Source organism: Podarcis bocagei (genome assembly GCF_964188305.1).
Source record: "Podarcis bocagei genome assembly, chromosome: 12".
NCBI classification, from domain to species: Eukaryota; Metazoa; Chordata; class Lepidosauria; order Squamata; family Lacertidae; genus Podarcis; species Podarcis bocagei.
This window is the reverse complement of record NC_138137.1, coordinates 62488331-62507952: the sequence shown is the minus strand read 5'-3', so window position 1 is coordinate 62507952 and position 19622 is coordinate 62488331. Positions and strand designations below refer to the sequence as shown.

General features: G+C 44.4%; 1 protein-coding gene across 1 annotated transcript in view; it reads right to left on the bottom strand.

Moving 5' to 3' along the window:
- LOC308569954 (androgen receptor-like) overlaps positions 1-9808 on the bottom strand; it is a 46664-nt gene extending 36856 nt beyond the window's left edge. Inside the window, exon 1 of the mRNA XM_081164230.1 lies at positions 9526-9808. The gene's annotated coding sequence lies outside the window, so the exon portion shown is untranslated. The remainder of the gene's footprint in view (positions 1-9525) is intronic.
- Between the last annotated feature and the right edge of the window lie 9814 nt (positions 9809-19622).

Sequence of the window (19622 nt, the reverse complement as noted above, 5' to 3'; positions counted from 1 at the left end):
TAGCTTTCCAGCTTCATCTTGAAACACTGCTTTGGATCGAAAGTTTATCTCCACACAGCCTTAAATCCACAGCTTAAGTCCTTAGTTTCTGACTCATTAGGGGAGGGGATTCTTGTTAAATCACATAAAAAAAGGAAGGCAGGTTTTCTTCCCCCTCCCCCATTTGTCATACCGTATCTTGACGTATCTTCTCATATTTTATTCTTGCCTTGTTATCAGAGATCTCTTCTGTCAGCAGTCTTTACTCCCCTTTTTCCTTGAAGCATGTGCAATTAATCTCGTCCAAATTGTTTCTTTTAAAGATCATTGCAACTGGCAGCGCGAATCAGGGACAGCGTCCAGGAGAGCCGGAAATCCCACAGGAGGGCTTTGTGCCTAGTGCCCCCCCCCCACAAATTCGGGGGTGGTATAGGGTACAGCAGGCAAGGGCCGTTGGTCTATGACATTTGGAAGATCATCTTCATCAATTGATAGACTTCTACCTTCAGGAGCACTGTCTCCCTCCCCCACATTAGTCAGCTTAAAGCCCTCCTGATGAGGTTTCTGAGATTTTTGGCAAAAACATTTCTCCCAACTGTTGTGAAGTGCAGCCCATCGCTTGCCAGAAGTCCATCTTCAAGAAACTGCAGTCCGTGATCTAAGAATCCAAACCGTTCCTGTTTACACCATTTGCGAAGCCAGCTGTTCACTTCCACTATTTCCCCCTCTCTCCCTGGGCCACGTCGTTCAACTGGGAGGACAGATGAGATGACAATTTGTGCATTTAATTGCTTCAATTTCCTGCCCAGAGCCTCGTAGTCTCTTTTGATCTTCTGGAGGCTATTGCTTGCAGTGTCATTGGTTCCCACATGAACCAAGAGGAAGGGGTATTCGTCAGTGGGTTTTATGATTCCTTGCAGTCGTTCAGTTACGTCTTGGATCTTAGCCCTGGGGAGACAGCACACTTCCAGAGACATCTTGTCAGGCCCACAGATCACTGCTTCTGTTCCCCTCAGTAGGGAATCCCCTATCACCACTACACGCCTCCTCTTAGGTTTGGTCAGGGTTCTTCCGTGAGCTGTCCGTTCCAAGGTCGCCTGCACATTCCCTGAGGACTGACGTTGCTGCTCGTCTTCATATACCTGATCAACTGTAATGAGGGAGAGATCCTCAAATGGAGTCTGCTCTTCGTGTTCCATGCTAGGGGAGAGGACCTCAAAGCGATTGTGTATTTCTAAACAATCAGAGTGAACCCTGGGCCCCCTACTTCTTTGAGTCATGTTTCTCCATATATCTGGCTCCTGTGTTGGTGAACTAGCCTCCTTCTCAGGGGAGTCCCCTGTCTCCTCCTTGGTGGAGACGGTGTGCTCTGTTGCTTCCAAGAAGAGCTCCAGCTCTCTGATTCTTTGGAGCGTAGCTACACGTTCCTCCAGTTGCTGGACTTTGCCTTTTAAGAGGGCAATCAACATGCAATTGCTGCAGGTAAAGCTGCCTGCAACCTTTGGCAAGATGGCAAACATTGCGCAGGAACCGCAGGCGACTGCAGCTGTTCCCTCCCCCTCCATCTTGATAACGTGTCGTTGGGGGTGGCTACAGCGGTCCTCCATCATAAAGCGTGAAGACAGGACAAATAACTCCCCCCACAAAAAACCTAGGTCTCCCCCAACAAATGTTTGAGATTAGCTCCCCTAAATCTAAAATATGGATCAAACTGCACACACCGCTGCCCTGCTAGCTCTGATAAGCTCCTCCCACAGCTAATCACCTGCCTCAACAGAAACCCTGCCCCCTCTGACCTAGTTTCCAGGCCCTTGGTCATACTGAACACATTCCTCCTCTGCACATCCTAGCTTGCCAATATACTTCTTAAAGTGTGACACTGAGAAATGGACCCAAGACTCCCAGTGGGGTCTGACCAAGGCAGAATAGAGTGAAATTATTATTTTCCCTTGACATCTGTTAATGCAGCATAGAATAGCATTAGATTTTTTTGCTGTTGCATCACATTATTCACTCAAGTTGTTCTTGTGGTCCTCTAAGACCCCTAGATCCCTTTTGACATGTCCTGTTGTGAAGCCAGGGGTACCCCATCCTATATTTGTGCGTTGAGAATGACATCTACAGCCAGTGTGGTGTAGTGGTTAATGTTAGGATATTTCCGTTCCACCTTAAAAGGGAGCAGGATGTTTGTGTCACAGCCTGCGTATTTCCTGTTTTCACAGGATGTTTCTGTTGTGTCTTTGCTTTCGTTTCTCTCTGTGTGTCTGGAGACACTGACGCAGGCAGTCATGTCTTTCTTTGTTCTGATCAACGCTGAATAAAACTTGTAAATAATGCTCTCCTGAGTGCGACTTTTGCTGTGAATTATCTGCTGATAAGAGTGTGCATGAGCTCTAGAATGTGGCAAGATATTTTCTAGAAACTCATGTCGCTAATTGCTGATACTGCGTGCCTATGGGAGATCGATGGATCATCCGGCAGACGGCTTGGGGCCATGATGGACTTTGTCTCCCTGGCAGTATCCCAGCAACAGGTTTCGGGCCCAGATTCACGGCACTTACAGGAGAGTAAGACTGCGACAGACTGCTGAAAAGTATGTGGAGGAAAAGCGAAAGTAAGGCTTTTCTGTTTGCCGCGGCAAGAGCTTTTGATGTCCGGCAGACTAATGGATCTGGGAGCTGCGCCAAGCATGCTTCGTGATTAATGGGCTGCAGAGATAAGACGTTTTTGAAGGCAAATAAGACTCACGGCTCAAACAAAAGGCTGGAATGGAGTTTTTCGAAGCTTCTGAGGCTGCTGAGTGCCCAAAGCTAAATCGGCACAATTATAAAACCTGGGCTGTGTGGTGTGAGAGTTTGCTGCGTCAGTTTGGAGTGTGGCATACTGTGTCTGAAGCCCCTCCAGTTCCTCTGACAGATAGATGGAAAGCCCAGAATTCGAGGGCCATTGACGTAATAGTCTTGTCCGTCTCTCTGGAGGAAATTAAAACGTTAGCTGGCAATGTGACTGCACGTAAGATGTGGAATGCTTTGAAAATAGCCCACCTGCCAGTCATCCCAGCCCAGAGTTTGACTGCATCGGAGGTCCTGGCTGTTTCCCAGAATGCGAGTGAATGCAGGGATGCCGAGGGCACTGCTTGCAAGCTGCAGGGGGAGCTGACTGTCACGTCATCCCAGGCAACATTCCAGCCTCCAGGGGGAGCCAAGGAGTCGGCAGCTGAGAGCTCTGTTTCTCATGGGAGCCAAGGTCATCCTCACAGATACCGGAAGGCCAGAAGTAAACAGAGGCAGATGCCTGCAGATGGCCAGAAGCAGAGGGAGGGTGAAGAGCCCACACCAGTGGAAAACAAGGCTTTGTTTGCTGGCACAGCTTCACCAAAGGCTAAAGGCAAGTCTGATGGCCAGGAGCAGGGGGGCAAGCTGCAAAAGCCCATGCCGGTGGAAAACAAGGTTTTGCTTGTCAGAAAGACTGCTGCAAAGGCTAAGGCCAGGTTTATTATTGATTCGGGGTGTACACGCCATGTCTCAATGGACCACCATCTCTTTATCTCCTTTAAACCTCAAGAAGGTGAGATCCACCTGGCTGACGGAAAGACGTTGTGGATTGCAGGAGAAGGGGCTGTGAGACTGGCAAGTCTGCACACAACCATCAAAGATGTTCCAGGTGCTGCAGACAATTTGCCCAGTGTCCCACAGCTTACTGGGCGTGGTTTTGAGATTTCCTTCAAGAGGAGCGTTTGTGTCATCAGAAAAGAGAAAGAGGACATTTTGCATGCAAAGTTTATAGATGGATTGTTCTGTATAACTTATGATGCAAATGGTGCTGTTGTGTCTAATGCTGATTCTTGTTGTGTTGCACAAACTAACAAAGTTCTTCATGCAGGATGCATTCATGATGCACATTGCAGATTTTGTCACCTCTCTTGGAAGGCACTGGCCAAGATGCCAGAGATGGTTGAGGGTTTGAACATCAAACCCTGTAAGTTTCACATGAAATGTGTGTCTTGTGCAGAGAACAAGACAAGGAGTCTAGCAGGCAGGCTTCCAAACCCTACCAGCTAGTGCACACAGACCTGGTTGGTCCACTTGCGCCCTCTTTGGGTGGAGCAAGGTACTTCATGGTTCTAATTGATTCTTTTTCCAGGTACATTCATGTGTTTATGCTCGAGCAGAAATTGCAAGCGTTTCCTAGGTTCAAGGCATTCTGTGCTTGGTTGGAGAATGTTCACGGTAAACGCATTGGTTGTCTCTTTACTGATCGGGGCGGGGAGTTCACTTCTCAGCAGTTTGAAGCTTTCCTGACTGAGAAGGGAATCCAGCATGACTTGTCAACGCCTAGATCGCCATGGATGAATGGGCTTGCGGAGCGAGCAAATCAAACGTTGCTGCAAGGAATGAAAACATTGTTGCATGATGCCAATCTCCCTGATAAGTTTTGGGGGGAGGCTCTGTCGAATTTTGTTTACACTTTTAATCGCAGATTGTCATCACCTATTGGTTGTACCCCCTATGAGAAGATGTTTGGTAGAAACCCAACATCAAGCACATGAGAATCTTTGGTTCTGACATGTGGGTACACACCCCACAGAGCAACAAGCTTGGGAAGCGTGGGGCACATGGTTTGTTCATGGGGTACGAAAAAGGTGCATACAGGGTATGGATGACTGACTCTAAGTCCATTAAGTTCACAAGGAGTGTTGAGTACAATCCTAAGTGGGGGGGGGGGAAATGTGGGAATTTTCCAGAGTTACCCAGAGGAAGTTGAAGGTGATGTGAAAAAAGCAGATGATGTTGAGGAAGCTGAGGATGATGATGATGATGATGATCAGAGTTCGGATTCCAGCTCAGTGGGCGGTGCTGCTGCTGATGTCAGTGAAAGTGATGACACAGCAGACTACAAGAGCGCAAAGGCCTCAGTCAGACCATCTGATGCGTCTGACAATGAACTGGAAGAACCACTGTTCACCATTGGTCACTTTTCTCCTAAGAAAGAGGAGATGAGTCCAGAAGACTTGCGTCTAGTACGCAGATCTGAGAGAGCCACGAAGGGCAGACCTCCAAAGAGATTTGCTGATGAGTTTGCTAAGACAGCAACTGCTGTTCTTAGTAGCTCAGAGAAGGTGTGGGAACCTTCAAGCTTCAAAGAGGTTCAGGAGTTAACCTCTAAAGATCCTGAGCCTTTGACAATATTTCTTGGAGTTTTATGAAGAAAAATCTTCAGGGGATGGGGGTCGGTCAAGGGTTCGAAAATGGTATAAGTGCAATTTATTCAGAACAAAAGGCTAAACTAATAGTTAACAGTGTGATAATAGAGGAATTTAAGATAGAAAAAGGGACACGACAAGGCTGTCCAATTTCCCCATTGCTTTTTATTTCGGTCCTGGAGGTTCTGCTAAACATGATCAGAAGGGACCGTTTGATCAAAGGCATACAGGTCGGAGCCAAACAGTACAAACTGAAAGCTTTTGCAGATGACTTAGTATTGACGTTACAGGAGCCAGAATCTAGTACGAAAAGAGTATTAGACTTGATTCAGGAATTTGGTCATGTGGCAGGATTTAAGTTGAACAGGTTAAAAACTAAGGTGCTTGAGAAAAATTTAACACCGATAGAGAAAGAGAGGTTTCAGAAGGAGACAGGTTTAACATTGGTTAAGAAAGTAAAATACCTGGGGGTTAATATGACCGCTAAGAACTTAAATCTATTTAAAGACAATTATGAGAAATGTTGGTCAGAAGTGAAAAAGGACTTAGAGATATGGTCAAATTTGAAGCTTTCCTTGTTAGGTCGAATTGCTGTTATAAAGACGAATGTATTGCCAAGAATGTTATTTCTATTTCAATCATTGCAAATTTTGGACAAAATGGACTGTTTCAAGAAGTGGCAGAGAGATATTTCTAGATTTGTCTGGCAGGGCAAGAAGCCCAGAATAAAATTTAAAATATTAACTGATGCAAAGGACAGAGGTGGATTTGCCCTGCCAGACCTTAAAATTTACTATGAATCAGCAGCATTTTGCTGGCTGAAAGAATGGCTGCTTCTTGAGAACACAGACATTTTGGATTTAGAAGGTTTTAATAATGTTTTTGGGTAGCATGCATACTTGTGGTATGACAAGGTTAAAGCACATAAAGCATTTAAAAACCATATTGTCAGAAGAGCATTGTTTAATGTTTGGACAAGATATAAAGACTTACTTGAAAATAAAACCCCAAGGTGGTTATCACCAATGGAGGCAAAGGCTCAGAAAAAACTTAATATGGAGGCTAAATGGCCAAAATATTGGGAAATTTTGGAACAAGAAGGAGACAAATTGAAATTGCAGAGTTTTGAGAAATTAAAATATAAAGTGTGAGACTGGCTACATTACTATCAGATAATGGAGGCATATAACTTGGATAAGAAAATTGGCTTCCAGGTGGAAAAATCAAAAATAGAAACAGAACTGTTAGAACCTAAAACTAAGATTTTGTCAAAGATGTATAACTTGCTGCTGAAATGGAATACCCAGGATGAAATGGTCAAATCTGCTATGATTAAATGGGCACAAGATGTTGGACATAACATTATGTTTGCTGACTGGGAACAGTTGTGGACCACAGGTATGAAATTCACGGCATGTAATGCCCTAAGAGAGAATATTATGAAAATGATATACAGGTGGTACATGACCCCAGTCAAGCTTGCAAAAATCTATCATCTGCCCGATAATAAATGCTGGAAATGTAAAGAAACTGAAGGTACATTCTTTCACCTTTGGTGGACATGCCCAAAGATTAAGGCTTTCTGGGAAATGATATATAATGAAATGAAAAAGGTATTTAAATATACCTTCCTTAAGAAACCAGAGGCCTTTCTCCTGGGCATGGTCGGCCAATTGGTGCCAAAGAAGGACAGAACTTTTTTTATGTATGCAACAACAGCAGCAAGAATACTCATTGCAAAGTATTGGAAGACACAAGATCTACCCACGCTGGAAGAATGGCAGATGAAGGTGATGGACTATATGGAACTGGTGGATATGACTGGCAGAATCTGAGACCAGGGAGAAGAGTCGGTGGAAGAAGATTGGAAGAAATTTAAAGACTATCTACAGAAATATTGCAAAATTAATGAATGTTAGAATGTTGGATAGAAACTAAGTGGTCTTTAGCTGTATTGCTATAAGAGAATATGAGAAAATGGTTATTAGTAGGTAAAATGTTAATGTTGTAATATTTTAAAATTGAAGTTTAAGATGATTGAAGAGGGGAGGGATTTGCTGAATTAAAAATTTGAATTGGAATACAGAAATGGGAGGCGTGAGGAGGTCTGGGAAATAAGCAAATGAAAATATGTGATGGAAGGACTGAAATGTTTTTAACCATTTTTATTTTGTATTTTCTTTTCTTTTTTTCTTCTTTCTATTTTGTAATTTTTTTTGAAAATCTTAATAAATATTTTATAAAAAAATAAAAATAAAGATCCTAAGCCTTGGCTTAATGCCATGAAGGCTGAAGTTGATTCCTTGAACAGGAACCAAACTTGGGAGCTGGTACCGGTAGTCCCAGGAATGAGACTGGTTGGCAGCAAATGGGTCTTCAAGGCCAAGACAGACCAGAATGGCAAGGTAGTCAGACACAAAGCTGCGGAGGAGAAACTGCATGTTTCCCGTCATGACATTAATACAGCTTTTTTGTATGGGATTTTGGGGGAGGAGCTGTTTATGCTTCCACCTGATGGAATGCAGATACAGAAGGGAATGGTCTGTAAACTGCGGAAATCCTTATATGGTCTCAAGCAGAGTGCCAGGTGTTGGAACACAAAACTCACTGAGACGTTGCTTTCTCTAGGTTTTCACCATGGCAAAGCTGATCCATGTGTGTTTGTCAAGGAGGAGGGGCAAAACAAACTGTATTGTTTATGTTTTGTTGATGATCTTCTGATGTTTTGGAAGAATCAGGCTTTTTATCAAAGCACCCTAGCTCAGCTGAAGGAGCACTTTGACATGAAGGATCTTGGTGAGGTATCCAACTATCTTTCTCTGCAGGTGGAGAGGGACCAAGCAGGTAATTTTCTGGTACACCAAACACAGAAAATTGCTGATGTTTTAACCAGGTTGAATTTGGTTGATGTAAACCCAGCAGACACACCGATGGTGACAGGTTACCAGGTAGATAGTACTGCTGAAGCGTTTTCTGACACAACGCTGTACAGATGCATTCTAGGCAAGCTGAATTTCATTGCTAGGTGCTCAAGACCTGACATTGCTGTAAGCTGTAACCTGCTTAGCAGACATGCAAACAATCCTACTGTTCAGGATTGGAAAGCTCTGAAGCGCATAGCCCGCTATTTGAAAGGGACTTTGCACTACAGGCTGAGGTTCACCAGTCAGAGGACTGGAGGTCTTGAAATCTTTGCAGATGCAAGTTTTGGAAGTGACACCACAGATGGTACAAGCACTTCTGGAGTATGCTACATGTACAACCACTGCCTGTTTGACTGGCTGTGCAAGAAGCAGACGACAGTAAGCCTAAGTTCCTGTGAAGCAGAACTCAATGCTCTGTCATTTTCACTCATGGATTGTGAATGGTTGATGCAACTGTTTAAGGACATCAGAGTGTCTGTAAAATGTCCTGTACAAGTGTATCAAGACAATAGATTGTGTTTGGCTTTGCTGAACTCAGAGAGTTTCAAGCAAAGAACCAAGTACTTGCAGATTAAGCTACATCGTGCAAGGGAGTGTATTCAGAAAGGACTCATTCAGGTGTCCTACATGGCAGGAAATGAAATTCCTGCTGATCTGTTGTCTAAGGTTGTTAACAGAGAACAACTTAAGGTTTACATAAGAAGGTTGCAATTGGGCTGAACCACAGGTACTACAGGTTACACAGAAAGGGGGAGGATGTTAGGATATTTCCGTTCCACCTTAAAAGGGAGCAGGATGTTTGTGTCACAGCCTGCGTATTTCCTGTTTTCACAGGATGTTTCTGTTGTGTCTTTGCTTTCGTTTCTCTCTGTGTGTCTGGAGACACTGACGCAGGCAGTCATGTCTTTCTTTGTTCTGATCAACGCTGAATAAAACTTGTAAATAATGCTCTCCTGAGTGCGACTTCTGCTGTCAATTATCTGCTGATAAGCGTGTGCATGAGCTCTAGAATGTGGCAAGATATTTTCTAGAAACTCATGTCGCTAATTGCTGATACTGTGTGCCTATGGGAGATCGATGGATCATCCGGCAGACGGCTTGGGGCCATGATGGACTTTGTCTCCCTGGCAGTATCCCAACAGTTAAGAGCGGTAGTCACGTAATCTGGGTCACCGGGTTCGCGTCTCCGCTCCTCCACCTGCAGCTGCTGGGTGACCTTGGGCCAGTCACACTTCTTTGAAGTCTCTCATCCCCACTCACCTCACAGAGTGTTTGTTGTGGGGGAGGAAGGGAAAGGAGATTGTGAGCCGCTTTGAGACTCCTGAAGGGGAGTGAAAGGCGGGACATCAAATCCAAACTCTTCTTCTTATTATTTGCATTCAATCACACACATCACAAACACACAAAAAGATGAATTACCATCAGCTGCCCTCTTGAAAAAGACTTTGCAGCTCCCGCAAGTGAGTGCTCCATAGTGGTGCCCAGAAGCTTCATCCCCACAGATCAAGCATGTCTTCTGTGGTGGGAAGTACCAGTCACTGGGCAGAACATGGTCTCTTGCAGACTCCAGCCTTAGGAAGCAAAAAGGAGAAAAAGGCAAACCATCAGCAAAGGTGGCAAATGCATAAAAACTACTGGATATTAAAGAATATTCCAGAAATGTTTATTAGTGTGAACTTGCAAGAGAAATATCTTAAGACAATATCCCACTGGGACTTAACTCCATGTATAATATTGTGTGTCATCCTTTCAGCAGCTGTGAGGTTCTGTAACTTTATGCCACAACTCAAGAAACAGATCCTTTAAGTTCTTCCATTTTTGTGCAACGGAAAATCTAGCTGCTACTAGAAACCAACTTAGCAATTCCTTCAAAGAGAATCATTTTGCAGTATCATCCCATATATTTAATAATGCAAGTTGTGGTGATGCCTGAATTGCATGTTTAAATATTTGTGATATTTCTGCAAACCCTTTCTGCAATCCCACCATAAATTGAGGGGGGGGTGCCATTAAGGGAGCAACCCATTCAACAAAGTTGGAAAGATTGAGAATTTATGTGTGAAATCTGAACTGGTGTACAATGCCATCTGTGTTTAACCTTCAAAGACCTTTCATGTATGTAAATAGAGACAGACATGAGTAGTTTATGTGACCCAAAAGGGAGTCTTCAATACTAATGTTAAGGTCCTTTTCCTAAGTAGCTTAAAGGCAGATTGTTAAATGTACTTTCTGCTGGAATAGGTCACACCTGTCCAGATGTTCAACATGCCTGCTGTGAAAAATGCAGTATCAAATCTGGCTTGGCTTGGGCCTGGAACTCTTGGGAAACGAGAAGTGCAGATTTGCTCAGGCACATTAATATGTCAGATCTCAATGGACATGCATCTCAGTTTCCTGGTTCTGCAAGTGGCTTTCCAGAAGGTCCTGGAGTGTGAGCCCATTAATATAGAACACTATGTGTTCTTAGGACAAATATTTATTTGGGAGGTTCAGGTCCACAGTGGAAGTAACTTCAAGTTGAGGTAATCTTAATCAATTTTATTATTTTAACTTTTGTATGTTTAACAATATGGTTATGAATTTTTCTCAGTTTTACTGTTTCAGCTTTTCATAAACTGATTTGAGATTTTGTACAATGAAGCGGTGTATAAATTTTATGAAATAAGCAAACAAACAAATGTCTGCATGAATAACTGTTAACAACCTCTCCAACATTAATGGCCCTTTGTGTCCCTTCCAACTCTACATTCTATGATTCTTTGTTTGCACTCTCCTGTCTAGGCTGATACTTGAAAATTGTGCTTGGATTAAACAGCAATTTGCTCTTCAAACGTTGGTTGCTTCATACTGATCTTTCAGTGAAAAAGAGATGCTGTTCAGGGCTTGGCACTGAGGGTTCTCAGTCTGTGTTACGTGGGACGCTCTTGAAGGCAATTAAAAAGATTGATTTTGAACCCCTCCAAAGACAGATGGAAACATTTCAAAGGTAGTAGAAGCAAGGGAGTGGCAGGTCCAGACATGGAGCAAATTGGACAGAGAAGCATGAAAACACCCTCCTTAGTTTCCAAAGCACTTTCTGAGGTTCAGCCCAGTTTGCATTTCCTCAAACATTTTTTTAAACGTGTTTACCTGCCTCACGGTAAGTCGATTAAATGAATGACTGCAAATTACCACAGGCTATCAGGGGAGGGGGGTCTTGTGTGAGGGAAACTGCCATTCAGGGAGTCTCAAGCAGAAGTTAATCAAACAAGGAAAGTTTGATTTCCTCCCCAAACAAACAAACACCAACCCCAAAATTGGTGAAACAACTTTGGGTCAGGAGACACGTTCTTTCAGGTAGAACTTATTATTTAAATTAAATATAGGGCGCCACAGGCTTAAACACAGTATGACAGTCACAGCTCCTCTTAAACTCTTTTTACGTAAAATCAGTTATTACACCTCAGTTTCCGTTATTCCTTTCTAGGTCCTTATGCTTAGTTCGGGCAGATGCTCCAGGTCAACGCCTTTTCTTTCTTTTCTTTTTTTGGGAATAATTTTTATTAAGAATTTCAGCATAACAATTTATCAAAAACATATAATCCTCATCCTCCCTATTTCCCCCTCCCCCTCCCCTAGAAAAGCCCACTCTCCCACCCACCCCAGACTTCCCTCAGCTCCTCTCTCTGGTTTTTCAGCACATGTTATTCTCTGCATATTATAAAATTGTAAAGATCCTTAGATCAGTGCAGATGGTGATAGCAGCCATGAAATTAAAAGACGCCTGCTTCTTGGGAGAAAAGCAATGACAAACCTAAACAGCTTCTTAAAAAGTAGAGACATCACTTGCCAACAAAGGTCCGTATAGTAAAAGCTATGGTTTTCCCAGTGTGGAAGTGAAAGCTGGATCATAAAGAAGGCTGATTGCCGAAGAATTGATGCTTTTGAATTCTGGTGCTGGAGGAGACTCTTGAGAGTCCCATGGACTGCAAGAAGATCAAACCTATCCATTCTTAAGGAAATCAGCCCTGAGTGCTCCCTGGAAGGACAGATCCTGAAGCTGAGATTCCAATACTTTGGCCACCTCATGAGAAGAGAAGACTCCCTGGAAAAGACCCTGATGTTGGGAAAGATTGAGGGCACAAGGAGAAGGGGACGGCAGAGGATGAGATGGTTGGATGGTGTTCTCGAAGCTACCAGCATGAGTTTGACCAAACTGCGGGAGGCAGTGGAAGACAGACGTGCCTGGCGTGCTCTGGTCCATGGGGTCACAAAGAGTCGGACACGACTAAACGACTAAACAACAACAAAGATCCTTAAATTATCTGAGGTCAATGCTTTTAACACAGTTTATTAATTTGGTTGACAAACCAAATCCCACACCTGAGGTATTCTGATTAGTATAGCAGATCCCACTTGCTGGATAATCACCTTGTTGTGGTGAGTGGGCTTGCATGTTCCTATGACTCTTGTGAGCGAAGCCATCAGGAATCTTGCACTCCCAAGGCGTCACCCAAGGTGGTAAGGTCAAAGAGAAGGCGCTAGACAAAGAATGATCCAAGAAGTCCTCAACGGCAGAAAAGGTGGATAATAACAAGCGCTTTGTTACAGCGGCTGTGAAGGCAAATGAAGGCTGCAGCAGATAGGAATCTACCGGTTTGTTGTGACTACTTCATGCCATCGGAACAGAGCCCTACTGCGAAGACTGTGCGTTGGTCAGCGTGCACTGATCTACACACATAAAACAAATTCATGCACAGGCATCTTCCAAAAACCCAACCCAACCCCCAAAGGTCCGATGGCAATAGGCAAATGGTAATGGGGGCAGGATCGTGAAATCTAGAAGCCCCTGGTCATGAACCGGCACATGGGCAGTGGATACAGATTCAGTCGTTCTGACTCAAGGAACGAGGCAGTTGAGCAGCTCGGCAGCTGTATCCATGACTGTGCAGCCCTTTTTAGGATCCACTCTGCTCACCCCAAAAAGGGGGAGGGGCTAGAAAAGGTGCCCTAAACATAGTCTTCCTCCCTTTTTCCCTGACTGGATTACTGTGCCCAGTGGGGTCACCACCTAGCGGTCATAAAAGACAAATGAACTTTGGAAAATGGAATATACGGACTTTGTCAGATAACACAGACAGCGAGCGTCCTGAACACAGAACTGCCATCGTTGCAAGAGAGCTGCAATGTTTTAACATCGATATTGCAGCGCTTCAAGAGACTTGAAGAGCAGGCGAGGGACAACTGAAGGAAGAAAAAGGAGGCTACACATTCTTCTGGAAAGGTCTATCTGAACAAGAACATCGAATACAGGCTTCACTATCAGAAATGACCTTGTGAAGCTCTGTCAGAAGTCCCTACCTGCATTAATGAGCGACTCTCAACCCTTCGAATAAAGCTCACGAACACCCAACAGGCTACTATTATAAGAGCTTATGCACCAACACTGGATGCTGATGAAGACATTAAAGAAAAAAATTACTCTCAGCTGGATACCGTCCTATCAGAGACGCCTAAGAAAGATAAAATTATCCTCCTGGGTGATTTTAATGCAAGAGTTGGGTGAGATTTCGATCTGTGGCCTGGGACTATTAGGAAAGAAGGAGTTGGTAACAGCAACCAGAATGGATTCTTACTTTTGACGATATGTGCAGCGCACAACCTTGTAATTACCAACACACTCTTTCGACAGAAAATTAAATTTAAAACTTCATGGAGGCATTCTCGGTCAAACCACTGGCACCTCTTAGACTATTCACGGAAGAACCCCGACCAAACCTAAGAGGAGGCGTGTAGTGGTGATAGGGGATTCCCTACTGAGGGGAACAGAAGCAGTGATCTGTGGGCCTGACAAGATGTCTCGGGAAGTGTGCAGTCTCCCCAGGGCTAAGATCCAAGATGTAACTGAACGACTGCAAGGAATCATAAAACCCACTGACAAATACCCCTTCCTCTTGGTTCATGTGGGAACCAATGACACTGCAAGCAATAGCCTCCAGAAGATCAAAGGAGACTACGAGGCTCTGGGCAGGAAATTGAAGCAATTAAATGCACAAATTGTCATCTCATCTGTCCTCCCAGTTGAACGACGTTGCCCAGGGAGAGAGGGGAAAATAGTGGAAGTGAACAGCTGGCTTCGCAAATGGTGTAAACAGGAACGGTTTGGATTCTTAGGTCACGGACTGCAGTTTCTTGAAGATGGACTTCTGGCAAGCGATGGGCTGCACCTCACAACAGTTGGGAGAAATGTTTTTGCCAAAAATCTCAGAAACCTCATCAGGAGGGCTTTAAACTGACTAATGTGGGGGAGGGAGACAGTGCTCCTGAAGGTAGGAGTCTATCAATTGATGAAGATGATCATCCAAATGTCATAGACCAAATGGAGCAAACCGCGCACAGACCTAGTGATGGGAGGAAAAAATCCTTAAATAAGAGACTCGGGGGAATGATTAATGGACTTCAATGTCTCTATACTAATGCGCAAAGCATGGGAAATAAACAAGATGAGCTTGAGCTCTTGGTACAGCAAACTAAATATGACATAATAGGCATCACTGAAACCTGGTGGGATAAGTCTCTTCATCCTGGAGAAGAGTGACTAGTGGGGTGCCACAGGGTTCTGTCTTGGGCCCGGTCTTATTCAACATCTTTATCAACGACTTGGATGATGGACTCAAGGGCATCCTGATCAAATTTGCAGATGACACCAAACTGGGAGGGGTGGCTAACACCCCAGAGGACAGGATCACACTTCAAAACGACCTTGACAGATTAGAAAACTGGGCCAAAACAAACAAGATGAATTTTAACAGGGAGAAATGTAAAGTATTGCACTTGGGCAAAAAAAATGAGAGGCACCAATACAAGATGGGTGACACCTGGCTTGAGAGCAGTACATGTGAAAAGGATCTAGGAGTCTTGGTTGACCACAAACTTGACATGAGCCAACAGTGTGACGCGGCAGCTAAAAAAGCCAATGCAATTCTGGGCCTCATCAATAGGAGTATAGCATCTAGATCAAGGGAAGTAATAGTGCCACTGTATTCTGCTCTGGTCAGACCTCACCTGGAGTACTGTGTCCAGTTCTGGGCACCACAGTTCAAGAAGGACACTGACAAACTGGAACGTGTCCAGAGGAGGGCAACCAAAATGTTCAAAGGCCTGGAAACGATGCCTTATGAGGAACGGCTAAGGGAGCTGGACATGTTTAGCCTGGAGAAGAGGAGGTTAAGGGGTGATATGATAGCCATGTTCAAATATATAAAAGGATGTCACATAGAGGAGGGAGAAAGGTTGTTTTCTGCTGCTCCAGAGAAGCGGACACGGAGCAATGGATCCAAACGACAAGAAAGAAGATTCCACCTAAACATTAGGAAGAACTTCCTGACAGTAAGAGCTGTTTGACAGTGGAATTTGCTGCCAGGGAGTGTGGTGGAGTCTCCTTCTTTGGAGGTCTTTAAGCAGAGGCTTGACAACCATATGTCAGGAGTGCTCTGATGGTGTTTCCTGCTTGGCAGGGGGTTGGACTCGATGGCCCTTGTGGTCTCTTCCAACTCTATGATTCTATGATTCTTTGATTCTATGACTATGTTATTGTCTGTGCTAAAGATTACCGTGATGTGCTCATTACCAGACCTATGACAAGCGCCGCCGACTGCTGGACACATCACTGATTAATACGCTCTATGATGGCTATCAAGATTATATCTCAATGTAGGCTTCAAGGAAGGAAAACAAGGCGCAAAATGAACACTCAAGCCCTTCAAGATCCCATTAAGCGGGATTGCTTCCAAATGTCTCTTAAGGTCCATCTGCTTTCAGAATTCCCTGATAACATTGAGGAACACTGGACAAAGCTAAAAACATCCATTATTGCAGCCTGTGAACAAACTATTGGATACCAAACCAAGAAACACCAGGACTGGTTTGATGAGAATGACAGTGAGATTGAATGCATGATTGACAAGAAAAGGAAGGCCTTTCAGATCTGGCAAAGAGATAGAAACTGTGCCACTAAGAAAAAAACCTATGCCAACGCTAAGGCTGAGGTTCAAAGAAGAACCAGAGAACTGAAAAATACCTGGTGGATTAAAAAAAGCTCAAGAGATCCAGCACTTAGCTGACACTCATGATGCACAGAGTTTCTTTAAAGCCACAAAGACCATCTATGGGCCAATAAATCATGGCATATGCCCCCTACGCTCAGCAGACGGTATCACACTTCTAAAAGATAAAAAAGCTATTGCACTGCTCTGGAAAGAACATTACCGACATCTCCTTAATCGCAACTCCCCCGTAGCTGCTGAGGTCCTCTCACAAATTCCGCAAAAACAATTTAGAGATGAGCTTGCAGTATCTCCAAATCTGGGAGAGTTGTGTACAGCTATTAACCAAATGAAAAACAACAAAGCCAGTGGACCTGATGGGATATGTGCCAAAATCTTCAAAGTGGGCGGATACAACAACTCACACAACAACTTCACAAGTTCATCGAAAAAATCTGAGAAAGAGAAGAAATCCCAGCAGACTTTAGGGATGCCAAAATTATCAACCTCTTTAAAAAAGGTGACAGAAGTGATTGTGGAAACTATCGAGGCATCTCTCTATTAGCTGCGGCTGGCAAAATTCTTGCAAGGATCTTAGCAAACCGTCTCATAACATTATCTGAGGTGACCCTTCCTGAATCCCAAAATGGTTCTTGGCCTTCTAGGGGGACAGTGGACATGATTTTCACCCACTCAACAGCTTCAAGAAAAATGCAGAGAGCAAAACCAATCCCTGTATATGGCATTTATTGACCCGACTAAGGCTTTCGACACTGTAAATAGTAATGCCCTGTGGACTGTCCTTCTGAAAATTGGCTGCCCAGATAAATTTGTAAACATCATTCGGCTCCTCCATGATAATATGACAGCAACAATTGCAGATAACAATGGCTCTCAATGTGAAATATTCACAGTGGGATCAGGTGTTAAACAGGGTTGTGTTATTTCTCCAACTCTATTCATTATTTTCATTGCCATGATCCTGCACTTTGTCGAAGGGAAACTCCCCACCAGAGTAGAAATCATATATCAAACAGATGGAAAGCTCTTCAATCTGAACAGGCTGAAAGCAAAGAGTAAGGTGACCGTGACTTCCCTCATAGAGCTTCAGTATGCTGATAACAACGTAGTGTGCGCACGCTCAGAGGAAGACCACCAAACCATCCTAAATATCTTTGTAGAAGCTTACAAAAAGCTTGGCCTATCACTCAACATCCAAAAAACCAAAGTGCTGCACCTACAAGCACAAAATATCCCCTCTGCAGCGCCACAAATCCAACTCAATGGTGTAACGTTGGAAAATGTCGATCACTTCTCCTACCTAGGCAGTTATCTTTCCACAAGGGCCAACATTGATGCTGAAATCCAGCATTGCCTGAGCTCTGCAAGTGTGGCTTTCTCCTGATTGAAGTGCAGAGTGTTTGAGGACCGGGACATTCGCAGGGAAACCAAAATGCTTGTTTACAAAGCTATTATACTACCAACCTTACTGTCTGCTTGTGAAACACGGACCACTTATAAACGCCATCTCCAACTCCTCAAAAGAGTCCATCAGCGGTGTCTCTGAAAAATCTTACACATCACTTGGGAAGACAGGCGAACTAATATCAGTATACTGGCAGAAGCAAAGATCACCAGTGTTGAAGCAATGTGTCAGGGAACTGACATCAGAGTGAGGGGCGAAGGGGAGGCTCCCAGATGATGCTGGCGAAGGACCCAGCAGCAGGGGGAGAAACAGCTCAGTAGAGGGGGAAGCTAATCAGCGCAACACCAGGGATAAAGGGAGGCAGACGGGGGAAGTGGAGAGAGGGCTCCAGGACTCTTCACTGGACATCAGTGAGGAGAGCCCAGGTCCTCCGCTGCCCACGCCCTCCCTGCACAGAAGACTCCAGCGCAGTGAGAGGAGGCGGAGGCTGGGTGTTAAACAACTTTTATGTTGAAAGAGGTTCAAGAAATGCCCACTCACGGATTCTGCCAGCGACTGAGGCAGCCACGATGAGAAAGGGCTGTGCAGTCAGAAAGGTTTAACAAGGCAAACTAGCCTAGAGAGGCACCAGTTTACGCACGAGTAACTCATACCCATTACACAATGATTCTTCAACATCAATTTCGTTGGACTGGTCATGTTGTGTGGATGCCTGATGATCGTCTTCCAAAGCAATTACTCTATTCCAAACTTAAAAATGGAAAGCGTAATTCTAGTGGTCAGCAAAAGAGGTTTAAAGACTGTCTCAAGGCAAATCTAAAAAAAAAATGTAGTATAAACACTGACAACTAGGAAACACTGGCTTGCGAGCGCTCCAGCTGGAGAACAGCCTTTACCAAAGGTGTCATGGTCTCTGAAGACACTTGAACTCTGGACACAAGGGAGAAACGTGCTAAGAGGAAGGCATGCTTGGCAAATCCACACCGTGTTCAACTCCCGCCTGGAAACCAATGTCCCCACTGTGGAAGGACGTGGGGATCCAGAATTGGCCTCCACAGTCACTTATGGACTCATTGTTCAAACCATGTTTATGGAAGACAATCTTACTTGGCTATGAGTGATCAACAAAGAAGAAAGAAGAAGAGTATAGCAGATGCAGGGGATCACCTCACCCCTGGTTACTGCTTTGGGCATCTTCTTTACCTAGAAGAAATCTCCCCTCCTGACTGGAAGGAGACTCAGGGCATCTGTCTTCCCCCATCTTCTCCCTCTCCTGGCTCGGACTCAGCCCTCCAGGTCCCTTCTGCCTAGATACCTTCCCCAGACCCTCAACCTGCACTTCCTATCTAAGCGGCGAGGCTATTTCCTCTGCCTACAGAGAGTCTCCTCCGTGTGGTTGTTCAGCTCAAATTAGAGCCAGTTCTCCCTCAGACAAAGCCTCTCCTCGTCCTTATCTCCCATCTCAAATCAAGCCCGATCTCCATCCCTCTCGACAAACTTCCTCAGAAACGGTTCCTTTTATTTTCTCTCCCAAAGTGCTGGCTCTGCCCCCTCCCCCAGTTGGCTGTCTTGCTAGCCAATCAGAGAATTCTGAGGCAGTGCACCACCAGACTCTCCAACGCCTCTCGCATGGATGGATGGAGGATACTGTGATCATGTATGTGCAGAAACGAGCCTACTGTACAAAGGCCAAATTTGCATTTGAAATGAAAGCAATTTATAAATATTTATCATCAACAAATAAGTTATATATGCAAAGTTTAAGAATGATTGGAATAAAGAACTGGAATGTTCACTATTAACTAGACAGTGGGAAAATGTATTGGCTTTGATATCAGATCCATTGATCGATCTTAAACTAAAACAGCAGAAACCATTACAGTGGAACCTCGGGTTGTGGACGTAATCCATGACGGAGGCGTGTCTGCAACCCACAGTGTTCGCATCCTGAAGCGCCGCGTCTGCACCGGCGCAATTCGGTGCTTCTGCACATGTGCAAAGCACGATTTATCGCTTCTGTGCATGCGCGAGCAGTGAAACCCAGAAGTAACCCGTTCCAGTACTTC